The sequence below is a fragment of the Urocitellus parryii genome, chromosome 6, assembly GCF_045843805.1.
Source record: "Urocitellus parryii isolate mUroPar1 chromosome 6, mUroPar1.hap1, whole genome shotgun sequence".
Classification (NCBI taxonomy): domain Eukaryota; kingdom Metazoa; phylum Chordata; class Mammalia; order Rodentia; family Sciuridae; genus Urocitellus; species Urocitellus parryii.
This window is the reverse complement of record NC_135536.1, coordinates 100,147,228-100,167,760: the sequence shown is the minus strand read 5'-3', so window position 1 is coordinate 100,167,760 and position 20,533 is coordinate 100,147,228. Positions and strand designations below refer to the sequence as shown.

General features: G+C 35.1%; 1 protein-coding gene across 2 annotated transcripts in view; it reads right to left on the bottom strand.

Annotated features, from left to right (window-relative positions):
• Positions 1 to 20,533, bottom strand: part of Unc13c (unc-13 homolog C) — a 544,151-nt gene that overhangs the window by 157,521 nt on the left and 366,097 nt on the right. The gene's annotated exons all lie outside the window — the stretch shown is intronic.

Sequence of the window (20,533 nt, the reverse complement as noted above, 5' to 3'; positions counted from 1 at the left end):
TGGGATCATGCTACTTTTTGAAATTCTCGAGATGGTGGTGTAGTGATCAAGCTCATGGGCTCCCTCTTCCATGTCATGGAAAGCAAATGTGATTTAAATTCCCATGTAAACAGTTTTATGCAGTTAGTGCAAGTTTAAACAAGATAATTCCTTTAAAATCAATGATATAGGAAATGTGACTTGACAAGTCATTTACTCTCTGTGTACCTTCCTTTCTATTATAATGTTTAACACTGACTTACCTTATGGAATGTTGAGAAATTTAATAAGCCAATGAGTATAAGCAATTAGCACATTTAAAAACAGTCTAAACTTATAAATGGAAGGCAAAATCCAACAAGAAAAAGGTAGACAAAAATAGTAATACTAAAATAGTAAAGAGTTCTTTACATTTTACAAGTTATCTATCAATTTGCTAACTAATTCCAGTTGGAATTTGTTATTGAGCACTAACTAAAAGCTTAACACATCATAACATGAAAAGTGAAAAACTAAACATAATAATGCTTTATCAGCCTAAGTGGAATAAAAGCACATGACCAATATGATTCTGCAACATGTACACTCAGAAAAATGAGAAATTATATCCCATCTATGCATGATATATCAAAGTACATAAATGTATTCTACTGTCATGTATAACTAATTAAAACAAATTTTTAAAAAGTTAGCATCAGAAGAAAAAAAGTCGATAAACTATAACAGGAGAATGAACAGATATTTTGTTTTTCCTTATTTACAAAAATGTTAATTTTGAATCTGAGACTTTCACTTATAAAATATGTTGACATACTATTAGATCAGAGACTGTTTAATGGTTAAAAATATGCCTGAGAGTGAAGTATGTTTTAAAAAGGGAAGTGGTATCAGATAAACGCTCACTCCTATGTTTATTCTCTCAAATTGCCATATTATTTTGACAATGAAGTGTCTTAGTGACAATATACACTTCAGTGCCATTTTTAAACTATGAAAGATAAAGTACCATTGAATTTCAATTTTATTATCCAAATCAAAGCTCTTACATTCTGTCCAGAAATACTTTGCTTTTCACTTTTGATACTTACTTCTAAAGTGATTTCACATGTCTCTCCTTAGGCAAGTACATATAAATTTAAAAAATTGCCTTCAGAGTTTCAATATCAATTTCCCAAAGAGAAAAAGAATAAGAATTAGTACATGATAAAAATATAAAATTAATGAACTTGGGTATAATTCAATTAAAAACAAAACTAATTAAAATTATAAATAAATATTCATATATACCAATGCTTTTAAAATTGAAATTATTTATCTGTATTATGTTATACATGGATGAAATTGATAAAGAGAAATGATGGGGAAAATTATAGTTATAGTTAGTATATTAAGGCTAAATATTACTACAGATTTCCATATTTTGCTTACATGGAACTGCCTTTTATAGTTTGTGTGAAATAACTGTCTGCATGGTTGTAAAGAAATAATGAATAATATGATAAAGTAAGAAGTCATTATTACGTTGTAATAAAAGATAAGGACTTGTAAAAAAAATGGGCATTTGTAAAAGAATAATGCTTTAATCTGTTACTCTCAGAGGTTTATCATAATATTTATAAACATTTGTGTAATACTTTATTTATAAGGTACTTTTTATAACAGCTTTATTGGTCTATAACCTACTATCGAGAGGTTCACCTATTGAAAGTGTCCAATTTACTAGGGGTGGAGATAGAGGAAGTGACTGCTAATAGGTACAGGTTTCTTTTTGAAATGATAATAAGGTTCTAAGTTTAGATTATGGTAATAGGGTGGTGGACATACAGCCAAGATCATACTAAATGAAGGACAACTGAAAGCATTTCCTCTAAATTCAGAAACAAGACAAAATTGTCCTCTCTCACCACTTGTATTCATTATAGTTCTTGAAAATCTACCCGGAACAATCAGTTAAGAGAAGAAAACCATTCATTTGGAACAGAAGTCAAACCTTCTCTGTTTGCTGATGACATGCTCCAATATCTAGAAAACCCAAAAATTCTATCAGAAGACTTCTGGAGCTGGAAAGTGAATTCAGAAATGCAGCACAATGCAAGATCAACAGTCATAAACCAATAGCTTTCCTATTCTCCAAAGTGATTCTGTTGAAAAAGAAATCAGGAAAACCCTCCATTCATAATAACCCAAACCCCCTTAAAATAAAATACTTGGGAGTTAATTTAACCAAGGGGGTGAAAGATTGCTACAATGAAGACAAAGAGAAATCCCATGTTCCTGGATAGACAGAGTTAACATTGTCAAAATGGCCATGCTACCAAAAACAATATACAGATTCAATATAATCCCCATCAAAATAATAATGACATTCTTCACAGAACTAGAATCTACAGTTCTAAAATTCATTTGGAAAAATAAGATACCCAGAATAGCCAAAGCAAGGCTGGGCAAGAAGAGCAATGCAAGAGGTATCACAATACCTGACTTCAAATTATGCTACATAGCTATAGTAACAAAAGCAGCATGGTGTTGGCATCAAAATAGACATGAAGAAGACACAGACACAACCCCACATTCCTAGAGTCATCTAAACTTGACAAAGGTGTCAAAAATATATGTTGGAGAAAAGATAGCCTTTTTGACAAATGGTGCTAGAAAAACTAGATATCCATATGTAGAAAATGAAACGAGGTCTCTCTCTCTCACCCTGCACAAAGATGTAGTCCAAGTGGATCATAGTTTTAGATATTAGACCAGAAATTTTTCAACTACTGGAAGGAACCATAAGACCAACAATAATACATTATATTGGTGCAGGCACCAACTTTCTTAAGACCACTAAAGTTTAAGAAATAAAACCAAGGGGCTGGGGATGTGGCTCAAGCCGTAGTGATTCTCAGTACCACATACAAAGATGTTGTGTCCACCGAAAACCTAAAAAATAAATATTAAAATACTCTCTCTCTCTCTCTCTCTCTCTCTCTCTCTCTCTCTCTTTCTCTCTTAAAAAAAAAAAAAGAAATAAAACCAAGACTTAATAAGTGCGATGGCATCTAACTAAAAACCTTCTGCACAGCAAAGGAAAAAATTAAGAGCGCAAAGAGACAGCCTACAGAATGGAAGAAAATCTTTGCCAGCTACTCCCCAGAAAGTGGATTAATATTCAGAATATGTAAAGAAAAAGCTTAGTAACAAAAAACAAAAACCCAATTATTATGGTTTAGATATGAGGTGTCTCCCAAAAGTCTATGTTTGATAAAAGACAAGAAAGTTTAGAAGTGAAATGAAGGTTATGAGAGTTTTAACTCCTCTTGAATGGATTCACTGAGTGGTAACTGTAGGCAGGTAGGGGTGTGACTGGAGGAGGAAGGTCACTGGGAGTATGACTTTGGGGTTTAGACTTTTTCCATGGTGACTGGGGAGCGCTCTCCATTTCTCTGTCTCTCCCTCCTTTCTCCCCATCTCTCCTTACTCATTGTCATGTCCTAATCTATTTTCCTCCTGCACATCTTCCATCATGATGTTCTGTTTCACCTTGAGTCCAAAGCAATGGAGACAGCTGGCTATGGACTGAGACCTCTGAAATCATGCGCCTCAAATAATCCTTTTTTCTGCTAATTGTTTTTGTCAGTTGTTTTGGTCAAAGACAAAAAAGCTGACTAAAACAGAAGTTAGTACCAAGAGTAGGTAGGATCATTGCTGTGACTAACCCAACCATGTGGTTTAGAAGCCATTAGAGCAGCTTTGTGGGGGAGGAATTTTGAAAAGCTCAAATATGCAAGCTACAAGTGGAACTTAATGGGTGATTCTGGTGGGAATTTAGAAGACATACAGACAGGACTCAGGACAGTGAAGGACTGCTCATGGGGTTTCAGAGGAGGAGGACTCTATTGGAAATTGTTCTAGAGGCCATTTGTGTAACATTCTGGCAAAAAAAAAATTAACTACATTTTTCCCATGTCCTGAAAATTTCGGTGAGGCTGAATTTAAAGAGAAACTAATTATCTGGCAGAGGAAATTTCAGGGTAGCACAGCATCCACGAGTTGGCATGGATATTGCTAGTGGCTTTGCCAAGTTTACTGTGTTAATCAGGAACTAAAGCACAACAGAAAGGTTTGAAAAACTTTCATTTTGGTCAGAAAAATATGAGTAAAGCTGAGGCTAAGGAAGTTGTAGTTTAAAGACATGACAGACACTAAAGAAATTTAAATACTTTTCCCAGAAACAAAATGGAAGGGTGGCTTGAGGGCATCTCAGGAATTGGGAAGACCATACCCATCTTAGGCTTAAGGTTGTAAAAATAAAAATTTCTCTAGAGATGAGAACATGGGGGCACCCTGCTTGCCCAGGGGAGCCTAGGAAGCTTTTTCACCATACTCAGTCACCCAGGCACTCAAAGGCTGCTGAAGTCATGGTCCCAGGAGGCTTGGCTACTGCCCAGGATGGTGACAGACCTTGGTGTCAACTATGTGGTGCCAGTTTTGCAGAACTGCTAGATGCTTCAGTTAGGTGGTCATGGGGGCTTTTACTGAGATTCCAAAGGAAGGCCTGGGAGGCCACACAAAGTGTAGCAGGGTTGGAGTCCCTGCAGGTTGCCCCTGAGAGGGTACTGTAGGAAGATGTGAGAAGGAAACTGAAGCTGCTGTGCAGAGAACCAAGATTAAGAGATACCAGTACCATGGGATGTCTACTGAGGAAAACTGAGGAATTGAGCATTAACAAGTCAAGAGAGATCACATGATCTACAACCAGTAAGGTCAAAGGGGTAAAGCTATACAAGCCCTTTGAGTAGAACATCAGGATATCAGGTGCTTCAGAGGCTAGATGTGGAACTACAGGATTTATTTGCCCAGCTGATATTCAGTCTTGTTTTGCTCCCATCCCTTCTTCCTATGTCCCTATTCCTTTTTTTGTGGAATAGAAATGTTTGCTCTGTGCCATTACATATTGAATGTAACTTGCTTTTGATTTTTATAGGAGTTTTATTAAGAGCTTGCCTTCAGTCTCAGAGGAGACATTGGACTTGAACTTTTGGGTAATTTTAGAACTGTTAAGACTATGGAAATTCTTGAAAATGAAACAAATGTATTTTGCACTGTGAGATGGGCATGAGATTTGGGGGACCAGGGATTTAGATATAAGGTACCCCAAAAGTTTATTTGTGAGATAATGCAAGAAAGTTTATTGGTAAATGATTAGGTTATGAAAGCTTTAAATTAATCAGTATATTAATCTGCTTGAATGGATTCACTGGGTAGTTATTGTTCTTCAAGAGAATGGTTAGAGGTCTATGACTGGGTATATGACTTTGGGGTATATATTTTGGCCCTGGTGAGCAGATCTCTCTCTCTCTCTCTCTCTCTCTCTCTCTCTCTCTCTCTCTCTCTCTTCTCTCTCTCTCTCTCTCTCTCTCTCTCTCTCTCTCTCTCTCTCTGTCTCTCTCTCCTTCCTGATTGTCATCTTGTTTGGCCTTACCTCACGTCCAACTGTGGACTGAGACTTCTGAAACCATGAGTGTCAAATAAATTTTTCTTCTCTAATTGTTGTTGTCAGGTCTTTTGGTCACAGTGACAAAATAAGCTAACTAAAACACCAATCAATAAATGGGCAAAAAAACTAAACAGACATTTCTCAAAAGGTAAAACACAAGTGGCCAACAATGATATGGAAAAATGTTCAACATCTCTAGCAATTAGAGAAATGCAATAAAAAACTATGATAAGATTTCATCCCATTCCAGTCAGAATGGCAATTACCAAGAATACAAATAATAATAAATGCTGGCAAGAATGTGGGGAAAGAGGTAAATTCAAACATTGTTGATGGACTGAAAATAAGTACAACTACTCTGGAAAGCAGTATGGAGATTACTCAAAAATTTAGGAATGAAACCACTATATGGCCCAGCTATCCCACTCTTTGGCATTTATCCCAATGAAATAAAATTAGCATAGTATATTAAAGTAGCTACATCAACATTTACAGCAACACAATTCACAATAGGCAAATTATAGAACCTGCCCAGATGAAAGGATAAAGAAAATGTGGCATATATACACAAGAGTGAAATTATTGCGTTTGCTGATAAATAGATGACACTCGAGAATATTATGCTAAGTGAAATAAGTCAGACTTAGAAACTCAAGAGTCAAATATTTTCTCTCATATGCAGAAATTCAAACAAAATAAGAAGAAAAGGGGATTATCATGAAGATATAGGGAAGATCTGTCGAGTAGAAGAGAGGGACTGCAAAGGGGAAGAAATGCAGAATTAATTTAAGAAAATCATGCTATGTGCATATGCAAAAGTATCACAGGGAATTCCACTTTTATGTATACATGAAGCACCACTAAAAATTAAATGAGTAAAAGTAAAATCACTAGAGTAAAGGAAGGAGAAGAGAGGAAGGGAGGAAAGTAGGAAAACAGGGGACACCAGGGACTAAAATAGGGTCATCAAATTCTATGCATGCATGATTTTGTCAAAATGATCCCAACTATTAGCTATAGTCATAATGCTCTAATAAAATATTACTTGCAAAAGTTGCTGGACAAAAAAAACTAAATCATGAATGGGTATGAGTGAATAAAAATAAATGATAAAACAATAGATTACAATGAAATGCAAATTATGTAAAATTTGAAGTTATACATAAATTATATAAAATTTTAAAACACATAAAATTTTAGGATAGTCTGGGTGACATTAATGTTCTTTGTGCATCTTTTGTGTCTTCAATTTCCTATAACTATTTTTATCTTAAAAGTAATATCTACTTCTTTATAGAAAAAGAAGAAATCATCCAGTCATATTCTCTGGAGTTCAGTAAAATGTTGTTGCTTCACATATTTGATATATTCTAAGAGGATAATAAATTGAGTTTTTAGGTCATTAATGAAACATATAGATTATTATTCTACATAGGCCTTCAGAACAACAGGGAGTTGAATATTTTTCAGATGAATTTTTATCACTGAATCCTCATTTCAAGGGCATAGCAAAAGCTAGTGTTTATTGAGCACTTATTACTGGGCACCAAGAAATTCTATTTCCACATTAAATGTAGGATTTCATTTACTCCTCACAGCAATCTGATATTTCACAGGAGAAAATTGAGGCATAGAGTTGACATGACAACTGCTCAATGTTGCCAGCTGATAAGCAGTGAAGACAGATTTCATATTCATCCCAACTGACTAAAGCCACCCCACTGCGCAATAGCACTTCTTACTCCTATCTAACTTAATATCCTTGATCAACCTTTCCCTATTCCTGCCTTTCTCCTGCTCCCCCCAGCCTCTTCTCCCAGCTTCCCTGACACTAACTTCTTATATTACACATAAATGAGATCAGGTGGTATTTGTCTTTCTCACCATATTTCTTGATTTTATAACACGCACAGGCATTTTATCTATCAGACTTGAAAAGCTCTGATTTAAAGCATAAAGGGGTTTTAATCAGGTCCTTTCCCTTCACCTCAAGTTTTAACCAAGTTGTATTTATAACACACATACCTGAAAAATCACCCTAAGAAGACCAACAGGTTTCTTACTTCAGAGCCTTCCTGGGAGGACTCCAGAACAAAATAAGAAATCAAAACCAAAGTGGAACAAAAGATATGGTTTTCTGGGCTCTTTGTCAGGAGAAATTTCTGGAAAGCGGTGCCCTGGCCAACTGACATCTCCTTCCCAATTTTCCTTTGTTGCCAAAATATTTTTACTGGCTGGGTATTAGCAATCTCAAAACAAACGTTGTTTTCACCAAAGTATTACAAAAATAGTCATAGCTATTTTAAATCTCTGTCTGCATCTGCATAGACACATGCATTGCTGGGCTTGTGATTGCTTTGATTTATTGAGAAGATAACTAAATTTACAGGTTTCACATTTAGAGGTCAAATCGTTTAGATACTGTTCATTTGTTCATAATTTTGTGTTCTTTAATATTCACAAGGGACAGCAAGGTAGCAATTAGTATCTAAGACTATGGCATTTAAATATTTCAATTTCCTGTTTAAATTGAGTTTTTCTAAACTAATTTTAAAAATAACTTCCAAGTTGTTATTTCTTGAAATTTTTCCCCCCAAAGACCACTAATAAGGAAAATAAATGTAACTGAGATTTTATCACTTCTTTTAAATCTCTTCCTCCTTATTTTTCCCAAATGGAACATGTCTGAATAATTAGTAAGAGGGAAAATAATAGAGGGAAGATAAGAATTTAAATATGTACTTTTCACATAAATGACCATATATTATTATATTGACACACTGTAACAGTAGTTCACCTTTTGAATATAGCCCTCTTGATTTGAGATTTATTTTTTTAATATTTATTCTTTAGTTGTAGTTGGACACAATACCTTTATTTATTTTTATGTGGTGCTGAGGATCAAACCCAGGGCGTGCACATGCTACACGAGTGTTCTACCTCTGAGCCACAACCCCAGCCCGAGATTTATTTTAAAAGGATACTTTTTTTTTCTCTTTTCTCCTTTCTCCCCCTCCCTAACAGGATAAGGGAGACAGTGTTATCCTTGCACACACCCACCACAGGAAGGGACATTTATCAGAGGATCTAAGAAGTGAATATCTAACACACCATCAAGGTGCCTGGGACTCCCTCTCAGAGCACACCTGGAATACAACCCTTGAAGATCTTCTTTAAAAGCTCTGTTTTTCCTGATGGCAGAACCACAGCCTCTGGAATTGGAACCCCTGTGTTGTTTCTCCTTTCCTAGTAAAGCAATAAACCTTCTTTTTCCTTTTTTCTCAAAACCATGTCCTCATTATTAAATTGCATGAACTGGCATTGGGGACAAGGACCAAGCTTTTGGTAAGAATATGAAAACTGTGGTTACTTCTAGTGTCTTTCTTACAGCCAGTGACAACTTTATTTTCTTGATTATACTCTTATTACATTTTCCTTTTGGAAATTATGACCTATTACAGATTTTCAAAATGTTCCCTTCAAATACCTTGCCTAAGGGATAATTAGCCAAGAATATCTTAATTAGTCTTAAGAGAAAATTATTTTTAAATATAAATTTTCATTTTATATATATATATATTTTAAAAGATGCAAATACATAAGAGTCCCTAAGTTGTATCAATTTATCAAATATTGTTGAGAAAATTATATATATCGTCTATCATTTTTGCAAATTTATGAGTATGGAAATATGTATGATTATATATTTTGTTGGAGTTAAGGTTGTACTACATAGTATATTTTTGAATTATTCAGTAATTATTTTCTTAATAGGAGTAAGTACTCAACTGCAAATGGTATTGAAAGGGTTCTGATTTCGTGAAGCTTATTATTTTAAAAGCAATGCTTTTAAAATTATGGCTTTGACCCATCAGTGGGTCATGACATCAATTTAGAGCATTATGACTATAATTTAAATACATTCCTATAATTTGTATATATTTAACAACATATGCACATGCATGCGCACGTGCGCGCCCCCTCCCAACACACACAAAAAGCAATCAATCTTCAGAATTTATCACCCCATTGGCCAAGATGTTTCTTCATCCATATTTCATAAAATTTTTGCTTTGATTTAATTTGTATCTCTGTGTATGTACTGAATGACTATAAAAACATACTTTTCATTTTGGCTTGTAATCAAAGCATTTATAGTATTCTGGGAAAAAAAGAATTAGCAAATAATTGAACAAATCACTAGGCTAAATAATATGATTCAGATATAGTAAGAGTGGGGGGAAAGCGGTAGAGATGCATGAAAATATGAGGAGTAGGATGGTCAGGGTAGGGTCACTATAGAACATGATGTGAACTAAGTCCTGAAGGATTCTGAAGGAGCTTGCTACACAGAGGCAGGAAAGAGTTTCATAGGTGGAAGAAAAATCAAACATGAATGCTCCGTGTTTAAAAACAGTTGGAGTACTGGAGGAACATGCTGAGGGCAGTATGACTAGACAATGAGTGAGAGAGCAATTAGTGAGATGAAGTTCTAGGAATGGGTGAGGCCCAGACTTCAAGATGTAATGTAAACTGTGTTCAAAAAAAAAAAAAATCTGATTTTAAAAGAGGAAGCCTTTGGAAGCTTTTATCTTGTAGAGAGTGTCTTGATGTCATTCTGCATACTATGAGTTATTGATGTATAGCAGAGCAAGAGCAGAAGTATGCAAACTACTTAGTGGGCTTTTAGAGATATCAAAGTGAAGTGGGTATGTAGTCAGAGACAGTAAAGATGGAGAGAAAGATAAGAGTCAGACACATTTTAAAGGTAGAATAGTTATAATTTATGGATTTGTACATGTTGTGTGTTTGCAGATGGGCGTAGAATAAGATAAATAAATGAATCAAAAATAATTTCTGACACTACACAAATGGCAGCATACTTTTCTGCAACTGGAAAATCCAGGAAAGGAATAAGATTTGGGTGGGAGGTTTTAATTATAGAGGTGTATTTTTAACATGTAAGTTTGAGATGTCTAAGACAACTTTCATTCATATCCTGATTAAATTTTATAATTATGCATTTAACTGTATAATTATTAACTTATCATAAAGTAAAAAGGTCCTCAAGGCAGGGTCATGCTCATTTTGTTAGTTTTGTATGTTTCTCTGAGACTTGCTTTCATGATGCCTGATACAGAACAGGAAATACAGGTGTTTGTATTAATGAGAAGTTGAACAAATAGCTGCAATTGATTATCTTTTAATGATAATTTTTATGAAAGAAATCAAGTTTTAGCACAAGAGAATTTCTACTTGCATAACTGTGAGCTGAAAACAATGAGATGTCTGCAAAGCACCATGAAGCTGGGCTCATTCACCAGTTAAATCACTTGCTTTTATACAGAAGCCTCCCAAAACAGTTATTTTCATTAGCTTTCTTGTTGCTGTGACCAAAATACCCAACAATAACAACTTATGGGAGAAAAAGTTTATCTGAGGCTCATAGTTTCAGAGTCTCTATCCATAGATGGCTAAAGGAGGCTGACTCCATTGTCCTGGGCCCAAGGTGGGCAGCACATCATGGGGGAAGAGCCTAGCAGAGGAAAGCTATTCCAATTTATGGTGGGATCAGAAAGCAGAGAGAGAGGAAGAGGCCATAGGGAAGATGGACTCTTCTAGGGCACATAGCCAGTGACCCATCTCTTCCAGTTGTGCCCAGCCTGCCCACAGTCACCACTCAGTCATTCAAATGAGGATTGACTGATTAGGTTATAGCTCTCACAATTCAATCATTTCACTTTTGAACATTCCTGCATTAATAAGTGAGCTTTGGGTGACACCCCATATCCAAACATTAAGAATTGTTTATCAAAGTCAAGTGCAAATTAGATTCACTTTGAAGTTTTGTTAAAAGAGATTGCTGGACCTCACTTTCAGAGTTTCAGATTTAGTAAGTGTGAGATGAGATCTGAGAATTTGCATTTCTACCAGCTTCCCAGGTAACTCTGACTCTGCTGGTTCTGAGGGAATGATACTGTTTTAGCAAGCAAAGATTCTGATACTGAGGTTCATGGATCCTTGGAAGAATCTACAAATGGGTTTCAGGGCATTTGTGTATATAGTTTCTTGAGAGGATATATGCAACATTTTTATGTATTGTCTATATTCATTTTTCCTGGTAATACAGCCTGCATATTTCAAAATTAATTAACAGAGTAGTAGTACTCAATCATAGAATATATTAAAACTACCTGGAATCTTGGGCTTCTATTCAACTGCTATCTGGCATTGGCAGAATAACCTTTCTGTGCCTTAATTTCCTCATCTATAAGCAAAAGGAAAATGATATCTACTTCATAGTTTTGTTATAAGGTTTAAATGAGTTAATACTTGTAAATCATTAAGAACAGTGCCTAGCAAGTGTTAACTAAGTGATTTCTAAGTAAGTTTTAACTCTGGGAGCATTTTTTAAAAGCCTGGGTTCTATCTCTGGTGATTCTAACATACAGCCAGAGTTGAGAACCACTGTTTTGAAATGAAGAGAACCTGAGAGATGAATGAATGCCTTTCTGGAGATGGGAGCTAATTTCCTTGGTCAACCATCCTTCCCTTCCCAGAGGAGCGTAGCTAGAATAACTAGAGAGGCTAACAAGAGCCTTAGCATCCTGGAAGATAATTTATCTTTGTAAAATTTCAACTTGGTTCATGGCCACATCCTTTTATTGAGGTAATGGAAGGGACCAAGAGGAAGAAACAGAAGGAAGAAAATTGGTTTTACCATGTTGTTATTTTTGTTTAAAATCAGCATAAAAACAAAAACTTGTTCTAATGTAAGCATATGCTAATATTATAAAGAAGTGACCAGAGGGGCAAATAGTAGTACTTGTGCTAACCAGATTGCACAATGACACCAGTGAGTAACCTTTGGCTCTTGGAACTTGTGTCCTTGTTTACTCCCTCCCACACTGAACAGTGGAATATATAACCAACAAAGTATTGCAGCAGTGGTGGGAAGTGGCTTCCCAGTCTAGGCCACTAAAGACATGCAATTTGTCTTGTATTGCTCACTAGCTGCCCTGCCTTGGGGATAGTCACACTTCTCCTTTGTGGAGAGGTCTATACTGAGAACAACCGAGATCTCTCACAAACAGCCCACAACTTCTTGGCAGCTAAATATAAGAGACCCCAGAACACCCCATCCTACAGAAATGATGCAGATAATACATACTGATCTGTATTGTAAGCCACCATATTTTGGAGTTATTAGTTATATCAGGGTAGATAACTGATATAAAATACCTTATGTGTATGCTTTTTTAGATATCTGACTTAACAGTTTCCTACTATTTCGTGTTCTGTTACAGGTGATCTGTTCATTTTATTCTTTCCTGGCTCTTTAAGCCCACCTAAGATGATTAGGTACTAAAACGATTGTTCAGTAAGGTTGGCTTGCTGTACAAGGGACCGAGAACCAATCTCCTGCCTTGTTGTCTCCTAAGGCCTCACATGTGAGAGGAAGAAAAGAGAGTGACTCTTCAGTAGCACCCAGCTCAACAGTCAGAGGCCAGCTGTGCTCCTGATGGCATGGAATCTGAACTGAGTTAATAAGGGATTTAAATTCTAATATCATCTCAAATGGAAAACTACAAGAAGTTCAGTGTTTCTTAGCACACTGGTGAGGCAGGTTTGCATAACTAAACCCTTGAATTGTCAGTGTCCACTGTTTGTTATTTCAAAGCCAAATAAAAAAGCAGAATTGTATGAGATATAACTAGAATGTTCTTGTTAGAGCCTGAGTTCAGGCAGAGAGAAAATGTCCATCAAAACCTTTATTTACTATTTATATACTGACCCTGTAACAGTGAGCACTATCTGAGCAGGCAAAGCTGCAGCTCCCAGTTCTAATAAAGGAGGTCACTGGGCTTCTGGAAACTCACTTCCATCTGCCTGAAATTCTGCTAAAGTTTACAATTGTGGAAACACAGATTTAAAAAGCCTTTGAACTTAATTTCAGAACACACAAGGAGTGTGTTCACAAATGGATTTTCTTATACTGCTAGTGAGACCACATTCATAATCTGAGAAGTTAGCTTAGCCCTGTTTTTAACTGTTAATTATTTTTGGAATTGGACTCAGAATAAGTGGGTTAATTATATACTTATTCTAATGTCTATCAAAGGAACACAGTATATTACCCAGGTCAAAATATTTTAATTATCCTACTGAAATAGATAATAAGGTGAATTGGTAAATGATTAAAGGTTAAGATGAATAATAGCATTGTCAACACTCTGGATGTCTATTTTTCTTGCCTGCTATTTAGAAGCCAAATATTTATATCAGCATGTTTCTAGATCAATTACATACAATGCTTACCATCTCTAGCTACTCCCAGAATATAATACAAGTAGTTTCAGCTTAATTACCAGGTTGGGAGTGGAAGGGAGGTGGGACAAAGGAAATGGAACTGCCAGAGGAAGAGAGTGTGAAGAGGCTCAATGCCACCCAGGTTAGCTCGACTGAAGGAACACAGAGGCTTTTCTTTCAAATAAGGAGAAAAGGAGGCAAGAATCTCCTGAGTTTCTGAAAAAACGAGGGTAGTTCAATCTTAGTTATATTTCGTTGTCTCTGACTTTTATTCCCACGTGGTCACTTCCAATACACCAGGGCACATAGGATTTATTTGCACTTGCACCCTCCTAGTATTTTTTTTCTTTAATCTAGGTAAAGACTATATAGGTATTTATTGTACTATACTTTCATCCTTTGAAAGAGATAACCAGGATGTCCCAAACACCACAGAGCATGCAATTGGTTGAAAAGCCCTGAGTGTACCAGGTGTTCAGGATATGCACCTGGGCAGTGGAGCAAGTAGAGAATGAGAAAATAGAACAAAACAAACAAGAAACAAAACAAGCCAAGGAAAGTGGGGCTGAAATACATTTATCTAGCTTGGTTCTCAACATCCATTCTCACCAACCTCTATTTTTCTTGTTAAGTAACAGGGGATTTAATGGGATGTTTTTAGATTTTAGATGGGATAGGCTAACATTTATTTATTTATTTATTGGTATTGGGACTTGAACCCAGGGTGTTTAACAACTGAGCCACATTCCCAGTCCCTTTTATTTTTTTATTTTGATACAAGTTCTCATTAAGATGATTAGGGCCTTACTAAGTTGCTGAGGCAGGTCTTGAATTTGCAATTCTCCTGCCTCAGCCACCCCAGTTGCTGAGATTACAGTTGGTTTTTAGTAACCAGCTCACAAATCTTTTGATGGTTAAAATTTGAGTCTATCTCATATGTGTGTTGTATTTGCTAGTGTGTAATAGACTGTTATGTATTAGAAAGCCACTGGATAAGGAGTAAAGCTAATGCCTTCCACCCAATGGAAGACATTCTGATGAGCTGAGTGAAGCTTTATTGTGCTGTTGTCCAAATATCAATATGGACAATTAAAGTGAGCAGTAATGCACTTTGACCTAGAATGGACTGGAAAATATAGAAACTTACAATGATCAATCCTTGGCTCTGATCTAAAAGAAAATTATTCTTACATTACTTATCTATATATACACTTTTAGTGCACTTTAGATTTTTAGTTAAATGTTATTTATCAAATACTTCCTACATGTCAGGCTTGTGTTATGGAGCGAAACGTAGTCTATGTGGTCCTGTCCCCCAAAGAACTCATAATCTCACATGACATGAAATGGCACTATTAAGGCAATAAAACATCTTAATCTCCAAAACATGTATAGAGCATGCTGAAGTGTTAAGTATGGAAAACATATTTAGTGCATAATTCTACACACATCTCCAGTCAACTCCGTTCTTTAAAGATAAATAAAACATAATACTCAAGTTAATTATCTACTTTCTACAATATTTGGCTTATGCAGCAGTATGGTATAGAATAAAAGAATTAAGTGTTTCAGAAATCATGGAGTTTTGTTCCAGTCAAAATAATAAATAAAGACAAAGAAAGATGTAAACATCATAGGAAATTTATTTTCTTAGAATTTGACTCCAAGGCAAAACAATGAAAAATGAGTTGACGCCAGTGCACTATTTAGATCTATCTTCCCTTTAATAGAAGATTAATCAAAAAAAGAAAGCTTTATATTCTTCAGTAACAGAGGCTGGTTTTCCTGTTACCAAGGACTCTGTGGGATTTCCATAACATACGGGCCTTTGCCTTTGACCGAGTCAACATCTTCCTCTTCACTTTTCTCTCAGTTGGTTTCAGGCTTATGAACTTCTCCTAGGCCATTCCCTTCCTCCTTTGATTTCCTTAAGAAGTGTTTTTCATTTCTTCTCTCTCTCTCTCTTTTTTTTTTTTACTTATAAATTATTCTAAAATTTGTCATCTATCAATTTGCATCTTTAACTTGTCTCACTCCCATGATTTTCTTCCTTTCCCAGGTTGTTTAACATATTTATACCAGTTCTTCCATTTTAACACCAATTAATAGGGACATATTTCTTTTATCTCTTTTCATCTTTACTGAGGTATAAATAAGAGTTGTATATATTTAAGATACACAGTGTAATAGCATAATATACTTATAGAGTGTGAAATTATTACCACAATCAAGTTAATTAAAACATAGCATTTCATGAAGTTAAAATTGCATTTGTCTGTAGGTATGTATGGTGGGGACTCTTAAGACCACTCTCTTATAAAATTTTTAGCGTACAAATAATACTCTTAAATATGGTCACCATGTTGTACATTAGATGCAGAGAACTTTTTCACCTCATATCTGAAAGATTATACTCTTTAACCAACATTTCCATATTTCTCCCAACCTCAGTACTTGGTAAATACCAATCTATCCTCTGTCTATATGAATGTAAGTTTTCTAGATTTTTATGTGGACATAAAAGTGAGATCATATAAATATTTTTCTTTTTGAGTGTTGTTTATTTTACATAGTATAATGTCTTTCAATTTTATCCACATTGCAAATGATAGATTCTTCTTCTTTTGTGGTTAAATATTATTCCATTTGTATGTGTGTACACATTTTCTTATCCATTCATCTGTAGATGTACACTTTGGTTGTTTCTACATCTTGGTTTTTTCAAATAATGGTACAAAAATATAGCATCCAGGTATCTCTTTGAGATACTGATTCTATCTCCTCAAGATAGATACCCAGAAGTGGGCTTGCTGGGTCATATGATAATTCTACTTTCATTTTTTTTTTACAAGGCCTGGGCAAATAGCACACAAGGGTTCTTTCTCTTCACTCCACCAAAGTTTACCTAACGTCTTTTTGATAATAGCTTTCCTAATGGGTGTGAGGTGATAACTTATTATGGTTTTGATTTGGATTGTCCTTATGATTAGTGATGCTGAGCACCTTTTTACATGCCTCAAAGGGGATGTGTATGACTTCTTTAGAACAATCTCTGTTCAGGTACTTTGCCCTCTTTAAATCAGGGTATTGTTGCCATTGAGTTATATGAGTTTCCTATATATTTTGAATATTAACAACTTACTGTATTTGTAGTTTGAAAATATTTTCTCATATTCTCATATTATTTTGTTACTTGTTTTCTTTGCTGTGAAGAAAAATTTAAATTTCTTCTACCTGCTTATTATTGCTTTTCTTCCCTCTGCCTTTGAGGTCATATCCGGAAAAAAAAAATCATTGCCAAGACCAAAGACAAGGAATTTTTTTTTCCCTAGGAGTCTTAGAGTTTCAGGCTTCATGTTTAAGTCTTTAATCCATTTTGAGCTAATTCTTTATGTGATGCAAGATACGATAGGAGTCTAATTTCATTCTTTTTCATGTTAATATCCAGTTTTCCCAACACCATTTGTTGAGGAAACTATCTTTTCCTCATTATATATTCTTGGTGACCTTATCAGAGATTACCTGACCACATATGTGTTGATGTATTTCTGGGCTCTTTATTCTGTTCCAATGGTCTATGTGCCTTTTGAAAAATGTTAGTGCCACTTTTTTTATTGCTATAGTTTTGTAGATTTTGAAATCAGAATGTGTGGTGCTACCAGCTTTACTTATTTTTGCTCAACATTGCTGTGGCTCTTCAGGATCTTCTGTGGCTTCATATGAGTTTTAAGATTTTTTTTTCCTATTTTTGTGAAGCACACCATTAGAGTTTTGGTGGGGATTACATTAATTCTATAAATGTAATAAAAATGACATTTTAAAATGGTTAAATATAAATATTTAGAATGAAGATTTTAAGAATGTTTACTCTTCCAATCCATGAAAAAGGATATCTTCCCATTTAGTTGTGTCTTTTCACTTTCTTTCATGAGTGTTATACTTGTCAGTATATAAAAATAAGAAATGTCAGATGTTACCAGAGAGGTAATATTAACTGTAGAAAGTAATAATTTTTTCTACCAAAAGGTGAGGATCAAGATAAATTGGCAAACAGTGATTTGTGATGGTAGTCCTGAGGATCAGCATGTAAGCCAGAAAGATGTCACATATGAAATTACTAGTCTGCGGCAGACCAAGTATAAGGTTGACCAGAAAGATGTTAGGTCTGAGAATACTAACAGTGAGGCTAGAGAAGCTTAATTGGCGACAGGGTAGTTCATTTTTTATAACATTTTTTATAACTATTTTATAAGGTACCCAGCAAGACCAGGAGAGACAGATCATGCCTTTAAGGGGCCTATTATCTTTGTGGTGACATGGTCAAGAACAATATTCTTAAATTCAGTGGGTAATCTGGGACCTATATTTGAGTGAATAGCAATCAAAAGAGACCACAGTGATTTTAGAGAAGCCCCCCCAACATACATGTGACGGAAGGGAAGGACTTCCATGAGACATTGAGTACACAAACATTTGTAAGTCAAAAAAAGACTGCACATGAAGCAGTGAATACAACGTTCATGGCAACAGCTGTGCATGTTACAAGGGTGAGCTGCCAAAAACATTAAAGAGCCAGTCTGAGAATCATCACCATATGGTGAGGTCCAACAGGATACCTAAGCAACAGATGACAAAGATTAGTGATAAGAAGACAGAATTACCAGAATTTAGACATTCCATCTAACTACAGTGTTGAAGCCTTGATGCCACTCAGCCCATGGTGACCATTACTTCAAGATTTGTTGGAAATGGAGAAAAGCTTTCCCCCTCACTCCAAGTCTCCTCAGTCAGAAAATGCATTTTAATGATATTCCCGGGTGATCCTGAGCACAGTGAATTTTGAAGAGCATTGATCTGAGAGACTTTACTAATGCCAGGTGAAAGGTGATTTTGTTTTACAAATTGCAACCAATTCAATTTCTAAGTTACCTAAGTAAAAGTCGTTTTTAACTAATTTATTTTTCAGTGAGTTTTAATTGTTTTCTTTTACTTAAGGAGTCAGCTGAGAATTTGACAAGTATAATAGACACCCTTCCCTTGATGCAATTTCAGAATATGAGCTGAAGTTCAGCCAAAAACCCATTTAAGAACCAGTGTTTTAAGGAATCTCAAGCACTCTTACAGAATCGTTCATTAGAAACCACCTACCACATGTTGGGACCTTTCAGGACTTTATAAAGACTTTGAAGAAATATACATATGTTAGACAAATAGTGTGCTATACAGGAAGTGCCCAACTTAAGAATCACCAAGCAACCAAAATGACAAATATAATGTTTGCATGGCTCTGCAGTTATCAGTGAAACATTTTAGTCACTTACAAGCATCTAGATATTCTAACACTATTGTCAATTGTTTCCAAGTTCTTGTTTACAAAATTATAATCTTATTATCGTAATGACTAGCATTTGTTGAATATTTATTATGTGCTAGAAAATTAACTCTCCCTAACCCTCATATCTGTCTTTTTTACAACTCCTTTATAAATTATGTATTTTTGTCCCTAGTTTGCAAATGCAAAAACAGGATTAGTAAGTGGATGATATTGTCCAAAATCATCACTAATAAGTGAATGAAAAGTAGTAGAGCCTAAAGTAAAATCTTGGTCTAAATAACTGTAAGTCCCATGTTTTAGAAAATCTTTAGAAAGTCTGCATAACCAACAACTACATTTCAATATAAAATAAGACATTTTATAGGAAAATTTTCCTTCCTGTACTCTCTTTTCTAATGATGAGTAAATTTTTTTCTATTACATAATTTATCATATTTTCATTCAAAAAATTTAACTCCATAGTGATTATATCACTTATTGTTTATCAATTAATAAGGTGATTAAGGTCATGTATGAAAACAAAATAAGTTGGCTCACATAGGTTGAACAAAGTTTTGTGGGTAAAGACGTTTTGTATTTTAATTAAATTATTTCTTTTATAGCAGCTGATGAGTTCGTGAAGTAAAAGAAAGAGCTACACCCAGAAGCTGCAAGCCCAGGAATTCCAGCCAGCTCTGCTCTGTTGACCTGACTTCATCAGAGGTTGCTCACGAGTCAGGCTCAGATGCTTTAATCACAAGACGGATTATGTAGCCCAAATTATATAATCACAACACAGAGTCTTTCTAGGTCAGCAGCTTGAAGCACTGCTCTACAGTCAATTAATTTTACAGTGTTCTATAAGGCAAATTGGCAGAGTAAGAACAGTACTATCAATGCATTAAAAAAAAAAAACTTGCTAGAGGACTGTTTTTAAGTATATGCTTTCCACTTCCTGAGATACTGTTAGTTCTCATCTTTCTCTAATAATTACTGTTCATGCCACATTAAAATAAAGACACGTTTCTTAAAGTCACCTACCAGATCTAGATGGCAAAAGGGAAATTGACAATTGATCAGATTGTCATGTGTTTGTAAACTTCCTCCTGGAAGATAAAACCTTCAATGACTCCTACAGCGGGCATTTCAAGACTGACATGTCTTCTTCCCTTTGCATAACTGCAACATCACCCTCCATTAACACAGTGCTTCAGAGTTTGCAAAGTTCATTAAAATATCATTTGATCCTCATACCAACCTGGGAACTATTATCACCATTTTATAGATAAGAAAACTAATGTTTGGAAAGGTTATGCATGAATTGCCCAAGCTGTAGAGCAAGTTAAATGATAACACTTTCTGAATTGTGTTCCCTAGACTCTCAAATCTTTACACATATTCAGTTGGAACATGGTAAGTATATTGGCTTTGTCTGCAAGGTT